Source organism: Pan paniscus, chromosome 3 (assembly GCF_029289425.2).
Source record: "Pan paniscus chromosome 3, NHGRI_mPanPan1-v2.0_pri, whole genome shotgun sequence".
In the NCBI taxonomy this organism is placed as follows: domain Eukaryota; kingdom Metazoa; phylum Chordata; class Mammalia; order Primates; family Hominidae; genus Pan; species Pan paniscus.
Genome location: NC_073252.2, coordinates 803,778 through 830,449, shown reverse-complemented (window position 1 = coordinate 830,449; position 26,672 = coordinate 803,778).

Here is a 26,672-nt window from a genome sequence, read left to right as displayed (position 1 = left end):
TAGATGGGATGGAGGTGCTGTGTGGATATGTGTGTGCATGTGTGTAGATGGGATGGAGGTGGTGTGTGGATATGTGTGTGGATGTGTGTAGATGGGATGGAGATGGCAGGTGGATATGTGGGTGGATGTGTGTAGATGGGATGGAGGTGCTGTGTGGATATGTGTGTGCATGTGTGTAGATGGGATGGAGGTGTTGTGTGGATGTGTGTGGATGTGTGTAGATCGGATGGAGGTGGTGTGTGGATATGTGTGTGGATGTGTGTAGATGGAATGGAGATGGTATGTGGATATGTGTGTGCATGTGTGTAGATGGGATGGAGGTGGTGTGTGGATATGTGTGTGGATGTGTGTAGATGGGATGGAGATGGCAGGTGTATATGTGTGTGGATGTGTGTAGATGGGATGGAGATGGTGTGTGGATATGTGTGTGGATGTGTGTAGATGGGATGGAGATGTTGTGTGGATATGTGTGTACATGTGTGTAGATGGGATGGAGGTGGTATGTGGATATGTGTGTGGATGTGTGTAGATGGGATGGAGGTGGTGTGTGGATATGTGTGTGGATGTGTGTAGATGGGATGGAGGTGCTGTGTGGATATGTGGGTGGATGTGTGTAGATGGGATGGACGTGGTGTGTGCATATGTGTGTGCATGTGTGTAGATGGGATGGAGATGTGTGTGGATATGTGTGTGCATGTGTGTAGATGGCATGGAGATGGTGTGTGGATATGTGTGTGCATGTGTGTAGACGGGATGGAGATGGTGTGTGGGTATGTGTGTGCATGTGTGTAGACGGGATGGAGGTGGTGTGTGGATATGTGTGTGCATGTGTGTAGATGGGATGGAGATGGTGTGTGGATATGTGTGTTCATGTGTGTAGATGGGATGGAGATGGTGTGTGGATATGTGGGTGGATGTGTGTAGATGGGATGGAGGTGGTGTGTGCATATGTGTGTGCATGTGTGTAGATGGGATGGAGGTGGTGTGTGGATATGTGTGTGCATGTGTGTAGATGGGATGGAGGTGGTGTGTGGATATGTGTGTGCATGTGTGTAGATGGGATGGAGATGGTGTGTGGATATGTGTGTGCATGTGTGTAGATGGGATGGAGATGGTGTGTGGATATGTGTGTGCATGTGTGTACATGGGATGGAGGTGGTGTGTGGATATGAGTGTGGATGTGTGTAGATGGGATGGAGGTGGTGTGTGCATATCTGTGTGCATGTGTGTAGATGGGATGGAGGTGGTGTGTGCATATGTGTGTGCATATGTGTAGATGGGATGGAGATGGCATGTGGATATGTGTGTGCATGTGTGTAGATGGGATGGAGATGGTGTGTGGATATGTGTGTGCATGTGTGTAGATGGGATGGAGGTGGTGTGTGGATATGTGTGTGGATGTGTGCAGATGGGATGGAGGTGTTGTGTGGATATGTGTGTGCATGCGTGTAGATGGGATGGAGGTGGTGTGTGCATATGTGTGTGCATGTGTGTAGATGGGATGGAGATGGTGTGTGGATATGTGTGTGCATGTGTGTAGATGGGATGGAGATGGCATGTGGATATGTGTGTGCATGTGTGTAGATGGGATGGAGATGGTGTGTGGATATGTGTGTGGTTGTGTGTAGATGGGATGGTGATGGCAGGTGGATATGTGGGTGGATGTGTGTAGATGGGATGGAGATGGTGTGTGGATATGTCTGTGGATGTGTGTAGATGGGATGGAGATGGTGTGTGGATATGTGTTTGCATGTGTGTAGATGGGATGGAGGTGGTGTGTGCATATGTGTGTGCATGTGTGTAGATGGGATGGAGGTGGTGTGTGGATATGTGTGTGGATGTGTGTATATGGGATGGAGGTGGTTTGTGGATATGTGTGTGCATGTGTGTAGATGGGATGGAGGTGGTGTGTGGATATGTGTGTGGATGTGTGTAGATGGGATGGAGGTGGAGTGTGGATATGTGTGTGCATTTGTGTAGATGGGATGGAGGTGGTCTGTGGATATGTGTGTGGATGTGTGTAGATGGGATGGAGGTGGTGTGTGGATATGTGTGTGCATGTGGGTAGATGGGATGGAGATGGGGTGTGGATATGTGTGTGCATGTGTGTAGATGGGATGGAGGTGGCAGGTGGATATGTGTGTGGATGTGTGTTGATGGGATGGAGGTGGTGTGTGCATATGTGTGTGCATGTGTGTAGATGGGATGGAGATGGTGTGTGGATGTGTGTGTGGATGTGTGTAGATGGGATGGAGATGGTGTGTGGATATGTGTGTGCATGTGTGTAGATGGGATGGAGGTGGTGTGTGGATATGTGTGTGCATGTGTGTAGATGGGATGGAGGTGGTGTGTGGATATGTGTGTGGAAGTGTGTAGATGGGATGGAGGTGGTGTGTGGATATGTGTGTGCATGTGTGTAGATGGGAAGGAGGTGGTGTGTGGATATGTGTGTGGATGTGTGTAGATGGGATGGAGATGGCAGGTGGATATGTGGGTGGATGTGTGTAGATGGGATGGAGATGGTGTGTGGATATGTGTGTGGATGTGTGAAGATGGGATGGAGATGGTGTGTGGATATGTGTGTGCATGTGTGTAGATGGGATGGAGGTGGTGTGTGCATATGTGTGTGGATGTGTGTAGATGGGATGGAGATGGTGTGTGGATATGTGTGTGGATGTGTGTAGATGGGATGGAGATGGTGTGTGGATATGTGTGTGGATGTGTGTAGATGGGATGGAGGTGGTGTGTGGATATGTGTGTGCATGTGTGTAGATGGGATGGAGATGGGGTGTGGATATGTGTGTGCATGTGTGTAGATGGGATGGAGGTGGCAGGTGGATATGTGTGTGGATGTGTGTAGATGGGATGGAGGTGGTGTGTGGATACGTGTGTGCATGTGTGTAGATGGGATGGAGGTGGTGTGTGGATATGTGTGTGCATGTGTGTAGATGGGAAGGAAGTGGTGTGTGCATATGGGTGTGCATGTGTGTAGATGGGATGGAGATGGCGTGTGGATATGTGTGTGGATGTGTGTAGATGGAATGGAGATGGCAGGTGGATATGTGTGTGGATGTGTGTAGATGGGATGGAGATGGTGTGTGGATATGTGTGTGCATGTGTGTAGATGGGATGGAGGTGGTGTGTGGATATGTGTGTGGATGTGTGTAGATGGGAAGGAAGTGGTGTGTGCATATGTGTGTGCATGTGTGTAGATGGGATGGAGATGGCGTGTGGATATGTGTGTGGATGTGTGTAGATGGGATGGAGATGGCAGGTTGATATGTGTGTGCATGTGTGTAGATGGGATGGAGGTGGTGTGTGGATATGTTTGTGGATGTGTGTAGATGGGATGGAGATGGCAGGTGGATATGTGTGTGCATGTGTGTAGATGGGATGGAGGTGGTGTGTGGATATGTGAGTGGATGTGTATAGATGGGATGGAGGTGCTGTGTGGATATGTGTGTGCATGTGTGTAGATGGGATGGAGGTGGTGTGTGGATATGTGTGTGGATGTGTGTAGATGGGATGGAGATGGCAGGTGGATATGTGGGTGGATGTGTGTAGATGGGATGGAGGTGCTGTGTGGATATGTGTGTGCATGTGTGTAGATGGGATGGAGGTGTTGTGTGGATGTGTGTGGATGTGTGTAGATCGGATGGAGGTGGTGTGTGGATATGTGTGTGGATGTGTGTAGATGGAATGGAGATGGTATGTGGATATGTGTGTGCATGTGTGTAGATGGGATGGAGGTGGTGTGTGGATATGTGTGTGGATGTGTGTAGATGGGATGGAGATGGCAGGTGTATATGTGTGTGGATGTGTGTAGATGGGATGGAGATGGTGTGTGGATATGTGTGTGGATGTGTGTAGATGGGATGGAGATGTTGTGTGGATATGTGTGTACATGTGTGTAGATGGGATGGAGGTGGTATGTGGATATGTGTGTGGATGTGTGTAGATGGGATGGAGGTGGTGTGTGGATATGTGTGTGGATGTGTGTAGATGGGATGGAGGTGCTGTGTGGATATGTGGGTGGATGTGTGTAGATGGGATGGACGTGGTGTGTGCATATGTGTGTGCATGTGTGTAGATGGGATGGAGATGTGTGTGGATATGTGTGTGCATGTGTGTAGATGGCATGGAGATGGTGTGTGGATATGTGTGTGCATGTGTGTAGATGGGATGGAGATGGTGTGTGGGTATGTGTGTGCATGTGTGTAGACGGGATGGAGGTGGTGTGTGGATATGTGTGTGCATGTGTGTAGATGGGATGGAGATGGTGTGTGGATATGTGTGTTCATGTGTGTAGATGGGATGGAGATGGTGTGTGGATATGTGGGTGGATGTGTGTAGATGGGATGGAGGTGGTGTGTGCATATGTGTGTGCATGTGTGTAGATGGGATGGAGGTGGTGTGTGGATATATGTGTGCATGTGTGTAGATGGGATGGAGGTGGTGTGTGGATATGTGTGTGCATGTGTGTAGATGGGATGGAGATGGTGTGTGGATATGTGTGTGCATGTGTGTAGATGGGATGGAGATGGTGTGTGGATATGTGTGTGCATGTGTGTAGATGGGATGGAGGTGGTGTGTGGATATGTGTGTGGATGTGTGCAGATGGGATGGAGGTGTTGTGTGGATATGTGTGTGCATGCGTGTAGATGGGATGGAGGTGGTGTGTGCATATGTGTGTGCATGTGTGTAGATGGGATGGAGATGGTGTGTGGATATGTGTGTGCATGTGTGTAGATGGGATGGAGATGGCATGTGGATATGTGTGTGCATGTGTGTAGATGGGATGGAGATGGTGTGTGGATATATGTGTGGTTGTGTGTAGATGGGATGGTGATGGCAGGTGGATATGTGGGTGGATGTGTGTAGATGGGATGGAGATGGTGTGTGGATATGTCTGTGGATGTGTGTAGATGGGATGGAGATGGTGTGTGGATATGTGTTTGCATGTGTGTAGATGGGATGGAGGTGGTGTGTGCATATGTGTGTGCATGTGTGTAGATGGGATGGAGGTGGTGTGTGGATATGTGTGTGGATGTGTGTATATGGGATGGAGGTGGTTTGTGAATATGTGTGTGCATGTGTGTAGATGGGATGGAGGTGGTGTGTGGATATGTGTGTGGATGTGTGTAGATGGGATGGAGGTGGTGTGTGGATGTGTGTGTGCATTTGTGTAGATGGGATGGAGGTGGTCTGTGGATATGTGTGTGGATGTGTGTAGATGGGATGGAGGTGGTGTGTGGATATGTGTGTGCATGTGGGTAGATGGGATGGAGATGGGGTGTGGATATGTGTGTGCATGTGTGTAGATGGGATGGAGGTGGCAGGTGGATATGTGTGTGGATGTGTGTTGATGGGATGGAGGTGGTGTGTGCATATGTGTGTGCATGTGTGTAGATGGGATGGAGATGGTGTGTGGATGTGTGTGTGGATGTGTGTAGATGGAATGGAGATGGCAGGTGGATATGTGTGTGGATGTGTGTAGATGGGATGGAGATGGTGTGTGGATATGTGTGTGCATGAGTGTAGATGGAATGGAGGTGGTGTGTGGATATGTGTGTGGATGTGTGTAGATGGGAAGGAAGTGGTGTGTGCATATGTGTGTGCATGTGTGTAGATGGGATGGAGATGGCGTGTGAATATGTGTGTGGATGTGTGTAGATGGGATGGAGATGGCAGGTGGATATCTGTGTGCATGTGTGTAGATGGGATGGAGATGGTGTGTGGATATGTGTGTGGATGTGTATAGATGGGATGGAGGTGCTGTGTGGATATGTGTGTGCATGTGTGTAGATGGGATGGAGGTGGTGTGTGGATATGTGTGTGGATGTGCGTAGATTGGATGGAGATGGCAGGTGGACATGTGGGTGGATGTGTGTAGATGGGATGGAGGTGCTGTGTGGATATGTGTGTGCATGTGTGTAGATGGGATGGAGGTGTGGTGTGGATGTGTGTGGATGTGTGTAGATGGGATGGAGGTGGTGTGTGGATATGTGTGTGGATGTGTGTAGATGGAATGGAGATGGTGTGTGGATATGTGTGTGCATGTGTGTAGATGGGATGGAGGGGGTGTGTGGATATGTGTGTGGATGTGTGTAGATGGGATGGAGATGGCAGGTGTATATGTGTGTGCATGTGTGTAGATGGGATGGAGATGGTGTGTGGATATGTGTGCATGTGTGTAGACGGGATGGAGGTGGTGTGTGGATATGTGTGTGCATGTGTGTAGATGGAATGGGGTTGGTATGTGGATATGTGTGTGCATGTGTGTATAGGAGATGGAGGTGGAGTGGGTATGTGTGTGGATGAGTGTAGATGTGATGGAGATGGCAGGTGTATATGTGTGTGGATGTGTGTAGATGGGATGGAGATGGTGTGTGGATATGTGTGTGGATGTGTGTAGATGGGATGGAGATGGTGTGTGGATATGTGTGTACATGTGTGTAGATGGGATGGAGGTGGTGTGTGGATATGTGTGTGGATGTGTGTAGATGGAATGGAGATGGTATGTGGATATGTGTGTGCATGTGTGTAGATGGGATGGAGGTGGTGTGTGGATATGTGTGTGGATGTGTGTAGATGGGATGGAGATGGCAGGTGTATATGTGTGTGGATGTGTGTAGATGGGGTGGAGATGGTGTGTGGATATGTGTGCATGTGTGTAGACGGGATGGAGGTGGTGTGTGGATATGTGTGTGCATGTGTGTAGATGGAATGGAGTTGGTATGTGGATATGTGTGTGCATGTGTGTAGATGAGATGGAGGTGGAGTGGGTATGTGTGTGGATGAGTGTAGATGGGATGGAGATGGCAGGTGTATATGTGTGTGGATGTGTGTAGATGGGATGGAGATGGTGTGTGGATATGTGTGTGGATGTGTGTAGAAGGGATGGAGGTGCTGTGTGGATATGTGTGTGGATGTGTGTAGATGGGATGGAGGTGGTGTGTGGATACGTGTGTGCATGTGTGTAGATGGGATGGAGGTGGTGTGTGGATATGTGTGTGCATGTGTGTAGATGGGAAGGAAGTGGTGTGTGCATATGGGTGTGCATGTGTGTAGATGGGATGGAGATGGCGTGTGGATATGTGTGTGGATGTGTGTAGATGGAATGGAGATGGCAGGTGGATATGTGTGTGGATGTGTGTAGATGGGATGGAGATGGTGTGTGGATATGTGTGTGCATTTGTGTAGATGGGATGGAGGTGGTGTGTGCATATGAGTGTGCATGTGTGTAGATGGGATGGAGATGGTGTGTGGATATGTGTGTGGATGTGTGTAGATGGAATGGAGATGGCAGGTGGATATGTGTGTGGATGTGTGTAGATGGGATGGAGATGGTGTGTGGATATGTTTGTGGATGTGTGTAGATGGGATGGAGATGACAGGTGGATATGTGTGTGCATGTGTGTAGATGGGATGGAGGTGGTGTGTGGATATGTGTGTGGATGTGTGTAGATGGGATGGAGATGGCAGGTGGATATGTGGGTGGATGTGTGTAGATGGGATGGAGGTGCTGTGTGGATATGTGTGTGCATGTGTGTAGATGGGATGGAGGTGTTGTGTGGATGTGTGTGGATGTGTGTAGATCGGATGGAGGTGGTGTGTGGATATGTGTGTGGATGTGTGTAGATGGAATGGAGATGGCAGGTGTATATGTGTGTGGATGTGTGTAGATGGGATGGAGATGGTGTGTGGATATGTGTGTGGATGTGTGTAGATGGGATGGAGATGTTGTGTGGATATGTGTGTACATGTGTGTAGATGGGATGGAGGTGGTATGTGGATATGTGTGTGGATGTGTGTAGATGGGATGGAGGTGGTGTGTGGATATGTGTGTGGATGTGTGTAGATGGGATGGAGGTGCTGTGTGGATATGTGGGTGGATGTGTGTAGATGGGATGGACGTGGTGTGTGCATATGTGTGTGCATGTGTGTAGATGGGATGGAGATGTGTGTGGATATGTGTGTGCATGTGTGTAGATGGCATGGAGATGGTGTGTGGATATGTGTGTGCATGTGTGTAGATGGGATGGAGATGGAGTGTGGGTATGTGTGTGCATGTGTGTAGACGGGATGGAGGTGGTGTGTGGATATGTGTGTGCATGTGTGTAGATGGGATGGAGATGGTGTGTGGATATGTGTGTTCATGTGTGTAGATGGGATGGAGATGGTGTGTGGATATGTGGGTGGATGTGTGTAGATGGGATGGAGGTGGTGTGTGCATATGTGTGTGCATGTGTGTAGATGGGATGGAGGTGGTGTGTGGATATGTGTGTGCATGTGTGTAGATGGGATGGAGGTGGTGTGTGGATATGTGTGTGCATGTGTGTAGACGGGATGGAGATGGTGTGTGGATATGTGTGTGCATGTGTGTAGATGGGATGGAGATGGTGTGTGGATATGTGTGTGCATGTGTGTAGATGGGATGGAGGTGGTGTGTGGATATGTGTGTGGATGTGTGCAGATGGGATGGAGGTGTTGTGTGGATATGTGTGTGCATGCGTGTAGATGGGATGGAGGTGGTGTGTGCATATGTGTGTGCATGTGTGTAGATGGGATGGAGATGGTGTGTGGATATGTGTGTGCATGTGTGTAGATGGGATGGAGATGGCATGTGGATATGTGTGTGCATGTGTGTAGATGGGATGGAGATGGTGTGTGGATATATGTGTGGTTGTGTGTAGATGGGATGGTGATGGCAGGTGGATATGTGGGTGGATGTGTGTAGATGGGATGGAGATGGTGTGTGGATATGTCTGTGGATGTGTGTAGATGGGATGGAGATGGTGTGTGGATATGTGTTTGCATGTGTGTAGATGGGATGGAGGTGGTGTGTGCATATGTGTGTGCATGTGTGTAGATGGGATGGAGGTGGTGTGTGGATATGTGTGTGGATGTGTGTATATGGGATGGAGGTGGTTTGTGGATATGTGTGTGCATGTGTGTAGATGGGATGGAGGTGGTGTGTGGATATGTGTGTGGATGTGTGTAGATGGGATGGAGGTGGTGTGTGGATATGTGTGTGCATTTGTGTAGATGGGATGGAGGTGGTCTGTGGATATGTGTGTGGATGTGTGTAGATGGGATGGAGGTGGTGTGTGGATATGTGTGTGCATGTGGGTAGATGGGATGGAGATGGGGTGTGGATATGTGTGTGCATGTGTGTAGATGGGATGGAGGTGGCAGGTGGATATGTGTGTGGATGTGTGTTGATGGGATGGAGGTGGTGTGTGCATATGTGTGTGCATGTGTGTAGATGGGATGGAGATGGTGTGTGGATGTGTGTGTGGATGTGTGTAGATGGAATGGAGATGGCAGGTGGATATGTGTGTGGATGTGTGTAGATGGGATGGAGATGGTGTGTGGATATGTGTGTGCATGAGTGTAGATGGAATGGAGGTGGTGTGTGGATATGTGTGTGGATGTGTGTAGATGGGAAGGAAGTGGTGTGTGCATATGTGTGTGCATGTGTGTAGATGGGATGGAGATGGCGTGTGAATATGTGTGTGGATGTGTGTAGATGGGATGGAGATGGCAGGTGGATATGTGTGTGCATGTGTGTAGATGGGATGGAGATGGTGTGTGGATATGTGTGTGGATGTGTATAGATGGGATGGAGGTGCTGTGTGGATATGTGTGTGCATGTGTGTAGATGGGATGGAGGTGGTGTGTGGATATGTGTGTGGATGTGCGTAGATTGGATGGAGATGGCAGGTGGACATGTGGGTGGATGTGTGTAGATGGGATGGAGGTGCTGTGTGGATATGTGTGTGCATGTGTGTAGATGGGATGGAGGTGTGGTGTGGATGTGTGTGGATGTGTGTAGATGGGATGGAGGTGGTGTGTGGATATGTGTGTGGATGTGTGTAGATGGAATGGAGATGGTGTGTGGATATGTGTGTGCATGTGTGTAGATGGGATGGAGGGGGTGTGTGGATATGTGTGTGGATGTGTGTAGATGGGATGGAGATGGCAGGTGTATATGTGTGTGCATGTGTGTAGATGGGATGGAGATGGTGTGTGGATATGTGTGCATGTGTGTAGACGGGATGGAGGTGGTGTGTGGATATGTGTGTGCATGTGTGTAGATGGAATGGGGTTGGTATGTGGATATGTGTGTGCATGTGTGTATAGGAGATGGAGGTGGAGTGGGTATGTGTGTGGATGAGTGTAGATGTGATGGAGATGGCAGGTGTATATGTGTGTGGATGTGTGTAGATGGGATGGAGATGGTGTGTGGATATGTGTGTGGATGTGTGTAGATGGGATGGAGATGGTGTGTGGATATGTGTGTACATGTGTGTAGATGGGATGGAGGTGGTGTGTGGATATGTGTGTGGATGTGTGTAGATGGAATGGAGCTGGTATGTGCATATGTGTGTGCATGTGTGTAGATGGGATGGAGGTGGTGTGTGGATATGTGTGTGGATGTGTGTAGATGGGATGGAGATGGCAGGTGTATATGTGTGTGCATGTGTGTAGATGGGGTGGAGATGGTGTGTGGATATGTGTGCATGTGTGTAGACGGGATGGAGGTGGTGTGTGGATATGTGTGTGCATGTGTGTAGATGGAATGGAGTTGGTATGTGGATATGTGTGTGCATGTGTGTAGATGAGATGGAGGTGGAGTGGGTATGTGTGTGGATGAGTGTAGATGGGATGGAGATGGCAGGTGTATATGTGTGTGGATGTGTGTAGATGGGATGGAGATGGTGTGTGGATATGTGTGTGGATGTGTGTAGAAGGGATGGAGGTGCTGTGTGGATATGTGTGTGGATGTGTGTAGATGGGATGGAGGTGGTGTGTGGATACGTGTGTGCATGTGTGTAGATGGGATGGAGGTGGTGTGTGGATATGTGTGTGCATGTGTGTAGATGGGAAGGAAGTGGTGTGTGCATATGGGTGTGCATGTGTGTAGATGGGATGGAGATGGCGTGTGGATATGTGTGTGGATGTGTGTAGATGGAATGGAGATGGCAGGTGGATATGTGTGTGGATGTGTGTAGATGGGATGGAGATGGTGTGTGGATATGTGTGTGCATTTGTGTAGATGGGATGGAGGTGGTGTGTGCATATGAGTGTGCATGTGTGTAGATGGGATGGAGATGGTGTGTGGATATGTGTGTGGATGTGTGTAGATGGAATGGAGATGGCAGGTGGATATGTGTGTGGATGTGTGTAGATGGGATGGAGATGGTGTGTGGATATGTTTGTGGATGTGTGTAGATGGGATGGAGATGACAGGTGGATATGTGTGTGCATGTGTGTAGATGGGATGGAGGTGGTGTGTGGATATGTGAGTGGATGTGTATAGATGGGATGGAGGTGCTGTGTGGATATGTGTGTGCATGTGTGTAGATGGGATGGAGGTGGTGTGTGGATATGTGTGTGGATGTGTGTAGATGGGATGGAGATGGCAGGTGGATATGTGGGTGGATGTGTGTAGATGGGATGGAGGTGCTGTGTGGATATGTGTGTGCATGTGTGTAGATGGGATGGAGGTGTTGTGTGGATGTGTGTGGATGTGTGTAGATCGGATGGAGGTGGTGTGTGGATATGTGTGTGGATGTGTGTAGATGGAATGGAGATGGTATGTGGATATGTGTGTGCATGTGTGTAGATGGGATGGAGGTGGTGTGTGGATATGTGTGTGGATGTGTGAAGATGGGATGGAGATGGCAGGTGTATATGTGTGTGGATGTGTGTAGATGGGATGGAGATGGTGTGTGGATATGTGTGTGGATGTGTGTAGATGGGATGGAGATGTTGTGTGGATATGTGTGTACATGTGTGTAGATGGGATGGAGGTGGTATGTGGATATGTGTGTGGATGTGTGTAGATGGGATGGAGGTGGTGTGTGGATATGTGTGTGGATGTGTGTAGATGGGATGGAGGTGCTGTGTGGATATGTGGGTGGATGTGTGTAGATGGGATGGACGTGGTGTGTGCATATGTGTGTGCATGTGTGTAGATGGGATGGAGATGTGTGTGGATATGTGTGTGCATGTGTGTAGATGGGATGGAGATGGTGTGTGTATATGTGTGTGCATGTGTGTAGATGGGATGGAGATGGTGTGTGGGTATGTGTGTGCATGTGTGTAGACGGGATGGAGGTGTTGTGTGGATATGTGTGTGCATGTGTGTAGATGGGATGGAGATGGTGTGTGGATATGTGTGTTCATGTGTGTAGATGGGATGGAGATGGTGTGTGGATATGTGGGTGGATGTGTGTAGATGGGATGGAGGTGTTGTGTGCATATGTGTGTGCATGTGTGTAGATAGGATGGAGGTGGTGTGTGGATATGTGTGTGCATGTGTGTAGATGGGATGGAGGTGGTGTGTGGATATGTGTGTGCATGTGTGTAGACGGGATGGAGATGGTGTGTGGATATGTGTGTGCATGTGTGTAGATGGGATGGAGATGGTGTGTGGATATGTGTGTGCATGTGTGTAGATGGGATGGAGGTGGTGTGTGGATATGTGTGTGGATGTGTGCAGATGGGATGGAGGTGTTGTGTGGATATGTGTGTGCATGCGTGTAGATGGGATGGAGGTGGTGTGTGCATATGTGTGTGCATGTGTGTAGATGGGATGGAGATGGTGTGTGGATATGTGTGTGCATGTGTGTAGATGGGATGGAGATGGCATGTGGATATGTGTGTGCATGTGTGTAGATGGGATGGAGATGGTGTGTGGATATATGTGTGGTTGTGTGTAGATGGGATGGTGATGGCAGGTGGATATGTGGGTGGATGTGTGTAGATGGGATGGAGATGGTGTGTGGATATGTCTGTGGATGTGTGTAGATGGGATGGAGATGGTGTGTGGATATGTGTTTGCATGTGTGTAGATGGGATGGAGGTGGTGTGTGCATATGTGTGTGCATGTGTGTAGATGGGATGGAGGTGGTGTGTGGATATGTGTGTGGATGTGTGTATATGGGATGGAGGTGGTTTGTGGATATGTGTGTGCATGTGTGTAGATGGGATGGAGGTGGTGTGTGGATATGTGTGTGGATGTGTGTAGATGGGATGGAGGTGGTGTGTGGATATGTGTGTGCATTTGTGTAGATGGGATGGAGGTGGTCTGTGGATATGTGTGTGGATGTGTGTAGATGGGATGGAGGTGGTGTGTGGATATGTGTGTGCATGTGGGTAGATGGGATGGAGATGGGGTGTGGATATGTGTGTGCATGTGTGTAGATGGGATGGAGGTGGCAGGTGGATATGTGTGTGGATGTGTGTTGATGGGATGGAGGTGGTGTGTGCATATGTGTGTGCATGTGTGTAGATGGGATGGAGATGGTGTGTGGATGTGTGTGTGGATGTGTGTAGATGGAATGGAGATGGCAGGTGGATATGTGTGTGGATGTGTGTAGATGGGATGGAGATGGTGTGTGGATATGTGTGTGCATGAGTGTAGATGGAATGGAGGTGGTGTGTGGATATGTGTGTGGATGTGTGTAGATGGGAAGGAAGTGGTGTGTGCATATGTGTGTGCATGTGTGTAGATGGGATGGAGATGGCGTGTGGATATGTGTGTGGATGTGTGTAGATGGGATGGAGATGGCAGGTGGATATGTGTGTGCATGTGTGTAGATGGGATGGAGATGGTGTGTGGATATGTGTGTGGATGTGTATAGATGGGATGGAGGTGCTGTGTGGATATGTGTGTGCATGTGTGTAGATGGGATGGAGGTGGTGTGTGGATATGTGTGTGGATGTGCGTAGATTGGATGGAGATGGCAGGTGGACATGTGGGTGGATGTGTGTAGATGGGATGGAGGTGCTGTGTGGATATGTGTGTGCATGTGTGTAGATGGGATGGAGGTGTGGTGTGGATGTGGGTGGATGTGTGTAGATGGGATGGAGGTGGTGTGTGGATATGTGTGTGGATGTGTGTAGATGGAATGGAGATGGTGTGTGGATATGTGTGTGCATGTGTGTAGATGGGATGGAGGGGGTGTGTGGATATGTGTGTGGATGTGTGTAGATGGGATGGAGATGGCAGGTGTATATGTGTGTGCATGTGTGTAGATGGGATGGAGATGGTGTGTGGATATGTGTGCATGTGTGTAGACGGGATGGAGGTGGTGTGTGGATATGTGTATGCATGTGTGTAGATGGAATGGGGTTGGTATGTGGATATGTGTGTGCATGTGTGTATAGGAGATGGAGGTGGAGTGGGTATGTGTGTGGATGAGTGTAGATGTGATGGAGATGGCAGGTGTATATGTGTGTGGATGTGTGTAGATGGGATGGAGATGGTGTGTGGATATGTGTGTGGATGTGTGTAGATGGGATGGAGATGGTGTGTGGATATGTGTGTACATGTGTGTAGATGGGATGGAGGTGGTGTGTGGATATGTGTGTGGATGTGTGTAGATGGAATGGAGATGGTATGTGGATATGTGTGTGCATGTGTGTAGATGGGATGGAGGTGGTGTGTGGATATGTGTGTGGATGTGTGTAGATGGGATGGAGATGGCAGGTGTATATGTGTGTGCATGTGTGTAGATGGGGTGGAGATGGTGTGTGGATATGTGTGCATGTGTGTAGACGGGATGGAGGTGGTGTGTGGATATGTGTGTGCATGTGTGTAGATGGAATGGAGTTGGTATGTGGATATGTGTGTGCATGTGTGTAGATGAGATGGAGGTGGAGTGGGTATGTGTGTGGATGAGTGTAGATGGGATGGAGATGGCAGGTGTATATGTGTGTGGATGTGTGTAGATGGGATGGAGATGGTGTGTGGATATGTGTGTGGATGTGTGTAGAAGGGATGGAGGTGCTGTGTGGATATGTGTGTGGATGTGTGTAGATGGGATGGAGGTGGTGTGTGGATACGTGTGTGCATGTGTGTAGATGGGATGGAGGTGGTGTGTGGATATGTGTGTGCATGTGTGTAGATGGGAAGGAAGTGGTGTGTGCATATGGGTGTGCATGTGTGTAGATGGGATGGAGATGGCGTGTGGATATGTGTGTGGATGTGTGTAGATGGAATGGAGATGGCAGGTGGATATGTGTGTGGATGTGTGTAGATGGGATGGAGATGGTGTGTGGATATGTGTGTGCATTTGTGTAGATGGGATGGAGGTGGTGTGTGCATATGAGTGTGCATGTGTGTAGATGGGATGGAGATGGTGTGTGGATATGTGTGTGGATGTGTGTAGATGGAATGGAGATGGCAGGTGGATATGTGTGTGGATGTGTGTAGATGGGATGGAGATGGTGTGTGGATATGTTTGTGGATGTGTGTAGATGGGATGGAGATGACAGGTGGATATGTGTGTGCATGTGTGTAGATGGGATGGAGGTGGTGTGTGGATATGTGAGTGGATGTGTATAGATGGGATGGAGGTGCTGTGTGGATATGTGTGTGCATGTGTGTAGATGGGATGGAGGTGGTGTGTGGATATGTGTGTGGATGTGTGTAGATGGGATGGAGATGGCAGGTGGATATGTGGGTGGATGTGTGTAGATGGGATGGAGGTGCTGTGTGGATATGTGTGTGCATGTGTGTAGATGGGATGGAGGTGTTGTGTGGATGTGTGTGGATGTGTGTAGATCGGATGGAGGTGGTGTGTGGATATGTGTGTGGATGTGTGTAGATGGAATGGAGATGGTATGTGGATATGTGTGTGCATGTGTGTAGATGGGATGGAGGTGGTGTGTGGATATGTGTGTGGATGTGTGAAGATGGGATGGAGATGGCAGGTGTATATGTGTGTGGATGTGTGTAGATGGGATGGAGATGGTGTGTGGATATGTGTGTGGATGTGTGTAGATGGGATGGAGATGTTGTGTGGATATGTGTGTACATGTGTGTAGATGGGATGGAGGTGGTATGTGGATATGTGTGTGGATGTGTGTAGATGGGATGGAGGTGGTGTGTGGATATGTGTGTGGATGTGTGTAGATGGGATGGAGGTGCTGTGTGGATATGTGGGTGGATGTGTGTAGATGGGATGGACGTGGTGTGTGCATATGTGTGTGCATGTGTGTAGATGGGATGGAGATGTGTGTGGATATGTGTGTGCATGTGTGTAGATGGGATGGAGATGGTGTGTGTATATGTGTGTGCATGTGTGTAGATGGGATGGAGATGGTGTGTGGGTATGTGTGTGCATGTGTGTAGACGGGATGGAGGTGTTGTGTGGATATGTGTGTGCATGTGTGTAGATGGGATGGAGATGGTGTGTGGATATGTGTGTTCATGTGTGTAGATGGGATGGAGATGGTGTGTGGATATGTGGGTGGATGTGTGTAGATGGGATGGAGGTGTTGTGTGCATATGTGTGTGCATGTGTGTAGATGGGATGGAGGTGGTGTGTGGATATGTGTGTGCATGTGTGTAGATGGGATGGAGGTGGTGTGTGGATATGTGTCTGCATGTGTGTAGACGGGATGGAGATGGTGTATGGATATGTGTGTGCATGTGTGTAGATGGGATGGAGATGGTGTGTGGATATGTGTGTGGATGTGTGTACATCGGATGGAGGTGGTGTGTGGATATGTGTGTGGATGTGTGTAGATGGGATGGAGGTGGTGTGTGCATATCTGTGTGCATGTGTGTAGATGGGATGGAAGTGGTGTGTGCATATGTGTGTGCATATGTGTAGATGGGATGGAGATGGCATGTGGATATGTGTGTGCATGTGTGTAGATGGGATGGAGATGGTGTGTGGATATGTGTGTGCATGTGTGTACATGGGATGGAGGTGGTGTGTGGATATGTGTGTGGATGTGTGCAGATGGGATGGAGGTGTTGTGTGGATATGTGTGTGCATGTGTGTAGATGGGATGGAGGTGGTGTGTGCATATGTGTGTGCATGTGTGTAGATGGGATGGAGATGGTGTGTGGATATGTGTGTGCATGTGTGTAGATGGAATGGAGATGGCATGTGGATATGTGTGTGTATGTGTGTAGATGGGATGGAGATGGTGTGTGGATATGTGTGTGGTTGGGTGTAGATGGCATGGAGATGGCAGGTGGATATGTGGGTGGATGTGTGTAGATGGGATGGAGATGGTGTGTGGATATGTGTGTGGATGTGTGTAGATGGGATGGAGATGGTGTGTGGATATGTGTTTGCATGTGTGTAGATGGGATGGAGGTGCTGTGTGCATATGTGTGTGGATGTGTGTAGATGGGATGGAGATGGTGTGTGGATATTTGTGCGCATGTGTGTAGATGGGATGGAGGTGGTGTGTGGATATGTGTGTGCATGTGTGTAGATGGGATGGAGGTGGTGTGTGGATATGTGTGTGGATGTGTGTAGATGGGATGGAGGTGGTGTGTGGATATGTGTGTGCATTTGTGTAGATGGGATGGAGGTGGTCTGTGGATATGTGTGTGGATGTGTGTAGATGGGATGGAGGTGGTGTGTGGATATGTGTGTGCATGTGGGTAGATGGGATGGAGATGGGGTGTGGATATGTGTGTGCATGTGTGTAGATGGGATGGAGGTGGCAGGTGGATATGTGTGTGGATGTGTGTTGATGGGATGGAGGTGGTGTGTGCATATGTGTGTGCATGTGTGTAGATGGGATGGAGATGGTGTGTGGATATGTGTGTGGATGTGTGTAGATGGAATGGAGATGGCAGGTGGATATGTGTGTGGATGTGTGTAGATGGGATGGAGATGGTGTGTGGATATGTGTGTGCATGAGTGTAGATGGAATGGAGGTGGTGTGTGGATGTGTGTGGATGTGTGTAGATGGGAAGGAAGTGGTGTGTGCATATGTGTGTGCATGTGTGTAGATGGGATGGAGATGGCGTGTGGATATGTGTGTGGATGTGTGCAGATGGGATGGAGATGGCAGGTGGTTATGTGTGTGCATGTGTGTAGATGGGATGGAGGTGGTGTGTGGATATGTGTGTGGATGTGTGTAGATTGGATGGAGATGGCAGGTGGATATGTGTGTGCATGTGTGTAGATGGGATGGAGGTGTGGTGTGGATGTGTGTGGATGTGTGTAGATGGGATGGAGGTGGTGTGTGCATATGTGTGTGGATGTGTGTAGATGGAATGGAGATGGTATGTGGATATGTGTGTGCATGTGTGTAGATGGGATGGAGGTGGTGTGTGGATATGTGTGTGCATGTGTGTAGATGGGATGGAGATGGTGTGTGGATATTTGTGTGGATGTGTGTAGATCGGATGGAGGTGCTGTGTGGATATGTGTGTGGATGTGTGTAGATGGGATGGAGGTGGTGTGTGGATATGTGTGTGCATGTGTGTAGATGGGATGGAGATGGTGTGTGGTTATGTGTGTGCATGTGTGTAGATGGGATGGAGATGGTGTGTGGATATGTGTGTGCATGTGTGTAGATCGGATGTTGATGGTGTGTGTATATGTGTGTGCATGTGCGTAGATGGGATGGAGGTGGTGTGTGGATATATGTGTGCATGTGTGTAGATGGGATGGAGATGGTGTGTGGATATGTGTGTGGATGTGTGTAGATGGGATGGAGGTGGTGTGTGGATATGTGTGTGCATGTGTGTAGATTGGATGGAGGTGGTGTGTGGATATCTGTGTGGATGTGTGTAGATGGGATGGAGGTGGTGTGTGGATATGTGTGTGCATGTGTGTAGATGGGATGGAGATGGCGTGTGGATATGTGTGTGCATGTGTGTAAGTGGGATGGAGATGGCAGGTGGATATGTGTGTGCATGTGTGTAGATGGGATGGAGGTGGTGTGTGGATATGTGTGTGCATGTGTGTAGATGGGATGGAGGTGGCAGGTGCATATGTGTGTGCATGTGTGTAGATGGGATGGAGATGGCGTGTGGATATGTGTGTGCATGTGTGTAAGTGGGATGGAGATGGCAGGTGGATATGTGTGTGCATGTGTGTAGATGGGATGGAGATGGCATGTGGATATGTGTGTGGATGTGTGTAGATTGGATGGAGATGGTGTGTGGATATGTGTGTGCATGTGTGTAGATGGGATGGAGGTGGCAGGTGCATATGTGTGTGCATGTGTGTAGATGGGATGGAGATGGCGTGTGGATATGTGTGTGCATGTGTGTAAGTGGGATGGAGATGGCAGGTGGATTTGTGTGTGCATGTGTGTAGATGGGATGGAGGTGGTGTGTGGATATGTGTGTGCATGTGTGTAGATGGGATGGAGGTGGTGTGTGGATATGTGCGTGGATGTGTGTAGATGGGATGGAGATGGCAGGTGGACATGTGTGTGCATGTGTGTAGATGGGATGGAGATGGCAGGTGGATATGTGTGTGCATGTGTGTAGATGGGATGGAGATGGCAGGTGGATATGTGTGTGCATGTGTGTAGATGGGATGGAGGTGGTGTGTGGATATGTGTGTGCATGTGTGTAGATGGGATGGAGATGGCAGGTGGATATGTGTGTGGATGTGTGTAGATGGGATGGAGGTGGTGTGTGGATATGTGTGTGCATGTGTGTAGATGGGATGGAGGTGTTGTGTGGATATGTGTGTGCATGTGTGTAGATGGGATGGAGATGGTGTGTGGATATGTGTGTGCATGTGTGTAGATGGGATGGAGGTGCTGTGTGGATATGTGTGTTCATTTGTGTAGATGGAATGGAGATGGTGTGTGGATATGTGTGTGCATGTGTGTAGATGGGATGGAGATGGCAGTTGGATATGTGTGTGCTTGTGTGTAGATGGGATGGAGATGGCGTGTGGATGTGTGCATGTGTGTAGATGGGATGGAGATGGCAGGTGGATATGAGTGTGCATGTGTGTAGATGTGATGGAGATGGCGTGTGGATATGTGTGTGCATGTGTGTAGATGGGATGGAGATGGCAGGTGGATATGTGTGTGCATGTGTGTAGATGGGATGGAGATGGCGTGTGTATATGTGTGTGCATGTGTGTAGATGGGATGGAGATGGCAGGTGGATATGTGTGTGCATGTGTGTAGATGGGATGGAGATGGCGTGTGGATATGTGTGTGCATGTGTGTAGATGGGATGGAGATGGCAGGTGGATATGTGTGTGCATGTGTGTAGATGGGATGGAGATGGCAGGTGGATATGTGTGTGCATGTGTGTAGATGGGATGGAGGTGGTGTGTGGATATGTGTGTGCATGTGTGTAGATGGGATGGAGATGGCAGGTGGATATGTGTGTGAATGTGTGTAGATGGGATGGAGGTGGTGTGTGGATATGTGTGTGCATTTGTGTAGATGGGATGGAGATGGTGTGTGGATATGTGTGTGCATGTGTGTAGATGGGATGGAGATGGCAGGTGGATATGTGTGTGGATGTGTGTAGATGGGATGGAGGTGCTGTGTGGATATGTGTGTGCATGTGTGTAGATGGGATGGAGATGGCAGGTGGATATGTGTGTGCATGTGTGTAGATGGGATGGAGATGGCAGGTGGATATGTGTGTGCATGTGTGTAGATGGGATGGAGATGGCGTGTGGATATGTGTGTGCATGTGTGTAGATGGGATGGAGGTGGTGTGTCGATATGTGTGTGCATGTGTGTAGATGGGATGGAGATGGTGTGTGTATATGTGTGTGCATGTGTGTAGATGGGATGGAGGTGGTGTGTGGATATGTGTGTGCATGTGTGTAGATGGGATGGAGATGGTGTGTGGGTATGTGTGTGCATGTGTGTAGATGGGATGGAGATGGTGTGTTGATATGTGTGTGCATGTGTGTAGATGGGATGGAGATGGTGTGTGGATATGTGTGTGCATGTGTGTAGATGGGATGGAGATGGTGTGTGGACATGTGTGTGCATGTGTGTAGATGGGATGGAGGTGGTGTGTGGATATGTGTGTGCATGTGTGTAGATGGGATGGAGATGGTGTGTGGGTATGTGTGTGCATGTGTGTAGATGGGATGGAGATGGTGTGTTGATATGTGTGTGCATGTGTGTAGATGGGATGGAGATGGTGTGTGGATATGTGTGTGCATGTGTGTAGATGGGATGGAGATGGTGTGTGGATATGTGTGTGCATGTGTGTAGATGGGATGGAGGTGGTGTGTGGATATGTGGGTGGATGTGTGTAGATGGGATGGAGATGGTGCATGCACATGTGTGCATGTGTGTAGATTGGATGGATGTGGTGTGCATGCATGCGTGTGTATGTGTGTGTGCATGCAAAATATGAGGCAAGATAAAGGAAAGTTTGTCTCTTTGGGGGAATTCACCCATGACTCAGGGTTTCTCAGCCGTGGCAAGGGTTACTGGAGCCATTACTGGGGCAGCTCCTGGAACCCTAGGAAATAGGCAGATCACCTGTACTGCCCAGTGCTACCAGAATTGCACAGGCAATTTTCAGGGTGCCAGGAAAGGACTTGAAAGGCTCAGTGAGGCGGGCATGTTAGAATGAGTCTAATATGTGAGACCTGGGAACCCACCAGCTAACTCTGCACGTGTGGCCTAGAGGGTACTCCCTTCATGAACACAGGAGGGATGCTCCAGTTGTTGGGGGGCACTGGTTTTGCAGGGGTTGCTGTCCTCTGTGGGCCAGAACTGGTGATAGGAGATGCTGCCCTAAGACGGGCCTCCCTGCATCACTGAGGTTAGTTTAATTCCAGAATTCTGGCTGAGCAGAGGCCAGGTGGACAACATTGTCATGAAAAGTAGCAAGAATGAAGTGCTCTGTAGGGAATGAAATGAACTGTGTGGCTTGTTCCCACCGCCTAGTGAGACAGATGGGTAGTCAACACACCCAGCTGTTGGCTGTTTCCCTGCTGTTGACGGGGAAAACAGGATGAAGCACGTGCATGGGCCGGCGGTCATGTGCCCCAAGTGTGCAGCTCCCTGCACTGCACATTAATGCCCAGCTGTAAACATCCACTGTGGAGGAGGCACAGAATCTGCTGGACGGGATGGGTCATTCTGTAAGTGTCAGCTAGCCACCCCAGTGCTCACCCAGTGGGCCCATGAACATGGCAGCCTCGACGGCAAAGAGGCCGTGCTTAAGCCTGATGTGGGCCCCTCTCACCCGTGCTGACGTGGCTGCTGTTGTGGAAGGTCCCATTCGTTAGCAGCAGACACTGAAGCTGGGCCCATATATATAATGTTTAAAGCAAAAATTATAAAACTGTATGGTGGGGTTTATGATGTATGTAGATAAAATATATATGATAATAATAGAAAAAGGGTGAGAGGAGGTTAAACAGAAACATACCATTCCAAGATTCCTTTATTTTACGTGAAATAGGACAACATTAAGTGGGTTCTGGTAAATTGCATTAGATGTATAATATAATCTCCACAGCAGACACAAGAAATTAATGCAGAGTTTAGCTAAGAAGAAAATAGCAGAGGGACTTCTGATTTCCTTCCCAACATATAAGGAGCTTGGAAGTCGTCACTCCCATCCTCACAGAATAAAAAGGCTGGGCAGACTGAAAATCAATGTTTCTCCTTAGATCCATCAGAGAATTGAGGTAACGGAGAAGACTGCTCCCCCGCAAATTAGAGACAGATGAATACAGGTATAAATCTAACAAAATAAGTACAAGTCTTATGTGAAAAATAAACAAAAGCATAAAGATTGAAAAGGAAGGAGTGAAACTGTGCCTATTCATAGACGACATGATTGTTTATGTAGAAAATCCTAAAAAATCATCAAAACCATCAGTGAAACTATGAGTTTAGCAAGGTCTCAGGATACAAGGCCAACATACACAAAAATCAATTGCGTTTTTATGTTCTGTCAACAAACTACTGGAAAATAAGAGATAACTGCATTTAAAACACCATCAAAAAATAGCAGAAACAATATCTGTAACAAATTTAACACAAGACTTGCAAATCTTAGGACTGAAAACTATAAAACATTATTGAGATAAATTACCAAAAACCCCACCGCTAGATAAATAAATTGTGTTCACAGATTGAAAGGCTCCAGATTAAGTGCATTGTTTTCTCCAAGTTTATCTGTAGATTTAATGCAACCCCACTCATAATCCAGCATGTTTTTAAAAATAGAAATGGATAAGCTGATTGTAAAATTTACATGAAAACCCAAAGAAACTAGAAAAGTTGAAACAATCTTGAAAAAGAAGACTACAGCTAGAGGACTTTACTATCTAACTTCAAGACAGTCCAAAGCCACAGTAATCCAAATGGTCTGGTTCTGGCATAAAAAGACACAAAAAGACTCCTGGAACATACCAAAGAGTCCAGAAATAGACCCCACACTTTTTCCATCAATTGATTTTTGACAAAGAAGCCAGAATAATTGAATGAGGAAGGAAAAGTGTTTTCAACTGGTAGTGCTGAAATGGATGGCTATCTGCACTACAGTGAGAGGTGGGTGAGGAAAGGAAGAAAGAAAAAAAGAACCTGAACATCCGTATCACATTATACACAAAAATTATTTTGAGATGCATGGCAAACCTAAATATAAAAGCTAAAACTGTAAAAATTTTAGAAAAAAATCATGGGAATATCTTTGTGACCTGAACAAAGATTTCTTAGATAAGACACAGAAGGCAATAACTACACGAGAAATAACAGATACATTAGCTTTAATTCAAAGGAAAACCTCTGTCATCAACAGACACCATTTTAGAAAGGAATATACAAGCAATAGATTGGGGAGAAACGTTCACAAGAAAACCTCTGATGAAGAACTGGGATTCTGAACGTATAAAGAACTTTCATTACTCAGCAAGGAAAAGATCAACAAGCCAACTTTTAAAATGGTCAAAAAACTTGAACAGACACGTCACAGAAAAAGATGTGCAAATGGACAATAAGCACACAGAAAAAAGTTCTCAACGTCATTAGTCATCAGAAAAATGCAAATAAAAACCAAGGGATAACATTATGCGCCCATCAGAATGAATAAAATTAAAAAGACGCAATGTTGGCTGTGACGTCAGCACTGAGAACTCCCACAGCCTGCTGTGAATATAGGCTGGCAAACCTGCTTTGGAAAGGCGCTTGGCAGTGCTCTCAGAATCTGGGCATACATTTACTACATGACCTAGCAATCCCAGTCCCAGAGAGTCTTCCAAGAAATGGGAAAACATATGTCCACAACAAGATGTGTATAAGAAAATTCACAGCGGCTTTATTCCTAACAGCCAAAAAACTGGAGAGAATCCAAATGCCCACCAGCAGCAGAATGAATAAACAAGTCGTGGTGTGTCACACAATGGAGTCTCACTTAGCTCTCGAAAGGAATGGAATTAGCTTCACCTCACATATGGTGAACCCACAGACACTATTCTGAGTGAAAGAAGCTAGAAGAGGAAGAGTACACATTGTCTGCATGAATTCACTTAAGTTCTAGAATGGGCAAAAGTACAGACGGTCCCCAACTTATGATGGCCGACTTAATTTTTCGACTTTATAATGGTGCAAAGGTGACATGCATTCAGTAGTAACTGTACCCACGCGACCATACTTTTTCACTTTCAGTACAGTATTTGACACTTAAAAATTTTTCTTTCCAACTAGTGTCAACACTTTGTTATAAAATAGGCTTTGTGTTAATTTTGTCCAACTGTAGGCTAATGTAAGTGTTCTGAGAATGTTTAAGGTAGGCGAGGCTAAGCTACATTTGGTAGGTTAGGTAGGTTAAATGCATTTTCAACTTAGGATATTTTCAACTGACAATGGGTGTATTGGAATATAACCCCACTGTAAGTCATGGAGCATCTGTAATGTAATTGAAACAGTGGTTGTCTCTCGGAAAGACCATGATGGAATTTTCTGGAAGAGTGAAATATTCTACATCTGGAGAGAGGTATGAATTACATGGATGTATCCACTTGTTGAAATTGTCTGGGTTTGCTTTTTGCATTTCAATGTATATAAATTTTACCTCAAAAACTAAAAACTGTAAAAGAAATAATTGGGAGGGAGGGAGTCAAAGGTGATACAAGAATGTCCACGTGTCGATTGCTGAAGGTGAGTAGTGGGTGCCAGGGTCTCATCACAGTACTCTGTTTACTTTGTATATACTTCAAACATTTCCAAGATATAACTTTTTAAAAAAAGGATAAATACAGGTATGCCCTTTAAGAATGTCTCCTGGTTAACGTTTTCCTAGGATAATGCTTCTTTATTTGTAATACCTAAATTCTTAGGCTATATGCACCTCTCTATGCAACATTTCCCAGGCTTCTTTCTATAGAAAATTTAATTTATATCCTTAAAACTCAATAAATACCAACCTCAACATAACAATACGTGGGAAACATCCCTTGTTGCGTTCCAAATATAATTGTCAACACATCTGAATCTCTGTAGAAGCTGTGGGAGGTGCTGGTGCTGTGGGGATGCCCGGCCCCCACTGGCAGACTCACAGCAATGATGTCATAGGCATATTAACCGTTTAGTGACCTGGAAGTGATGTTTTAAGCACTTTGCACCCTAACGTGATGTCGTGTTCCTTCCACGTGGGTATCTCACTGCTCAGTTACCCTTCAGGAAACTGGGAGCCTGCGTAGGATATATAAGCTAAGGCATTATCATAATTTTCCATTGAAGATAATGGGAAATAGATCCCCCACTGACATTTCAGCATGAAACAGTGGATTTTCAGAATGAATTACTGATGCTAAGTGGGAGATGTCCTGTAAATAGAAAAAGATTTAGAAAGTGATAAAAATCTTAAATATTTGGCTCAGGCATGGTAGTTCATGCCTATAATCACAGCACTTTGTGAGGCCAAAGCAGGCGGATCACTTAAGCCCAGCAGTTCGACACCAGCCTGGGCAACATGGTGAAACCTCGTCTATACAAAAACAAAAAACAAAAAAACACAAAAATTAGCCAGGTGTGGTGGCATGCACTTGTAGTCCCAGCTGCTTGGGAGACTGGGAGGTGGGAGGATTGCTTGAGACCAGGAGGCTGAGGCTTCAGGGAACCGACATCACACCACTGCACTCCAGCCTGGGTGACACAGCAAAACCTGTCTCAAAAAAAAAAAAAAAAAAAACTTAAATATTTGTAAAGTAAACACTAAATATTTGTAATTAAGAAACAATCTCCTAGAAAACTTTTGGAATGGAAAGAAAATCATGAACTATATAGAGAAAAATGAAAAGGAAATGTAAACTCAAAAAAAGACAAAGGCAAAAAAACAGAAGGGAGGAAGGAAAGCAGAAAGGAAAGAGGAAGGAGTAAAAAGAAAGAAAGTACCAGGAAAAGCAAGTTAAGCACAAGGGGAGAAAATCAGTTTGGTTTTAGATCAGGTGCAACCTCAGGTAACACCAAGGCACGGCAATTTCTATCATGTCTTGAGGGAAGAAACTGCTGCACGAGAATCCTACAGCAAACCATGAAGATAGCCTACTGACATGACAGAGACACAAACATCCTTGAATGCTTCCTGAAAGAATTACTAGACAATAAAATCCATCCTGCAAATTGTGTTAATAGGAATTTAGCCGGGGAAAAGGACTAGGGGTGAGCAGTGAATCGTTTATTACAGAATCAAAACTGACCAATTGTGTAAATTACAGGACAAAATATACAATTTTACAAATTATAACTCTACAGAAAATTTGGAAAGTGGGTGAATGAAGGAAGAATGTGTGATAACTGTCATCTTTTATAGCAGGGAGTGAATCGATAGAAATTAAAGTAAGAAAGAGTAATTTTCAGAATCAACATTAATTCGTGTTTTTGTGTGTGTGTGTGTGTGTGTGTGTGTGTGTGTGTGTGTGTGTGTAGCAGGGAAAGCT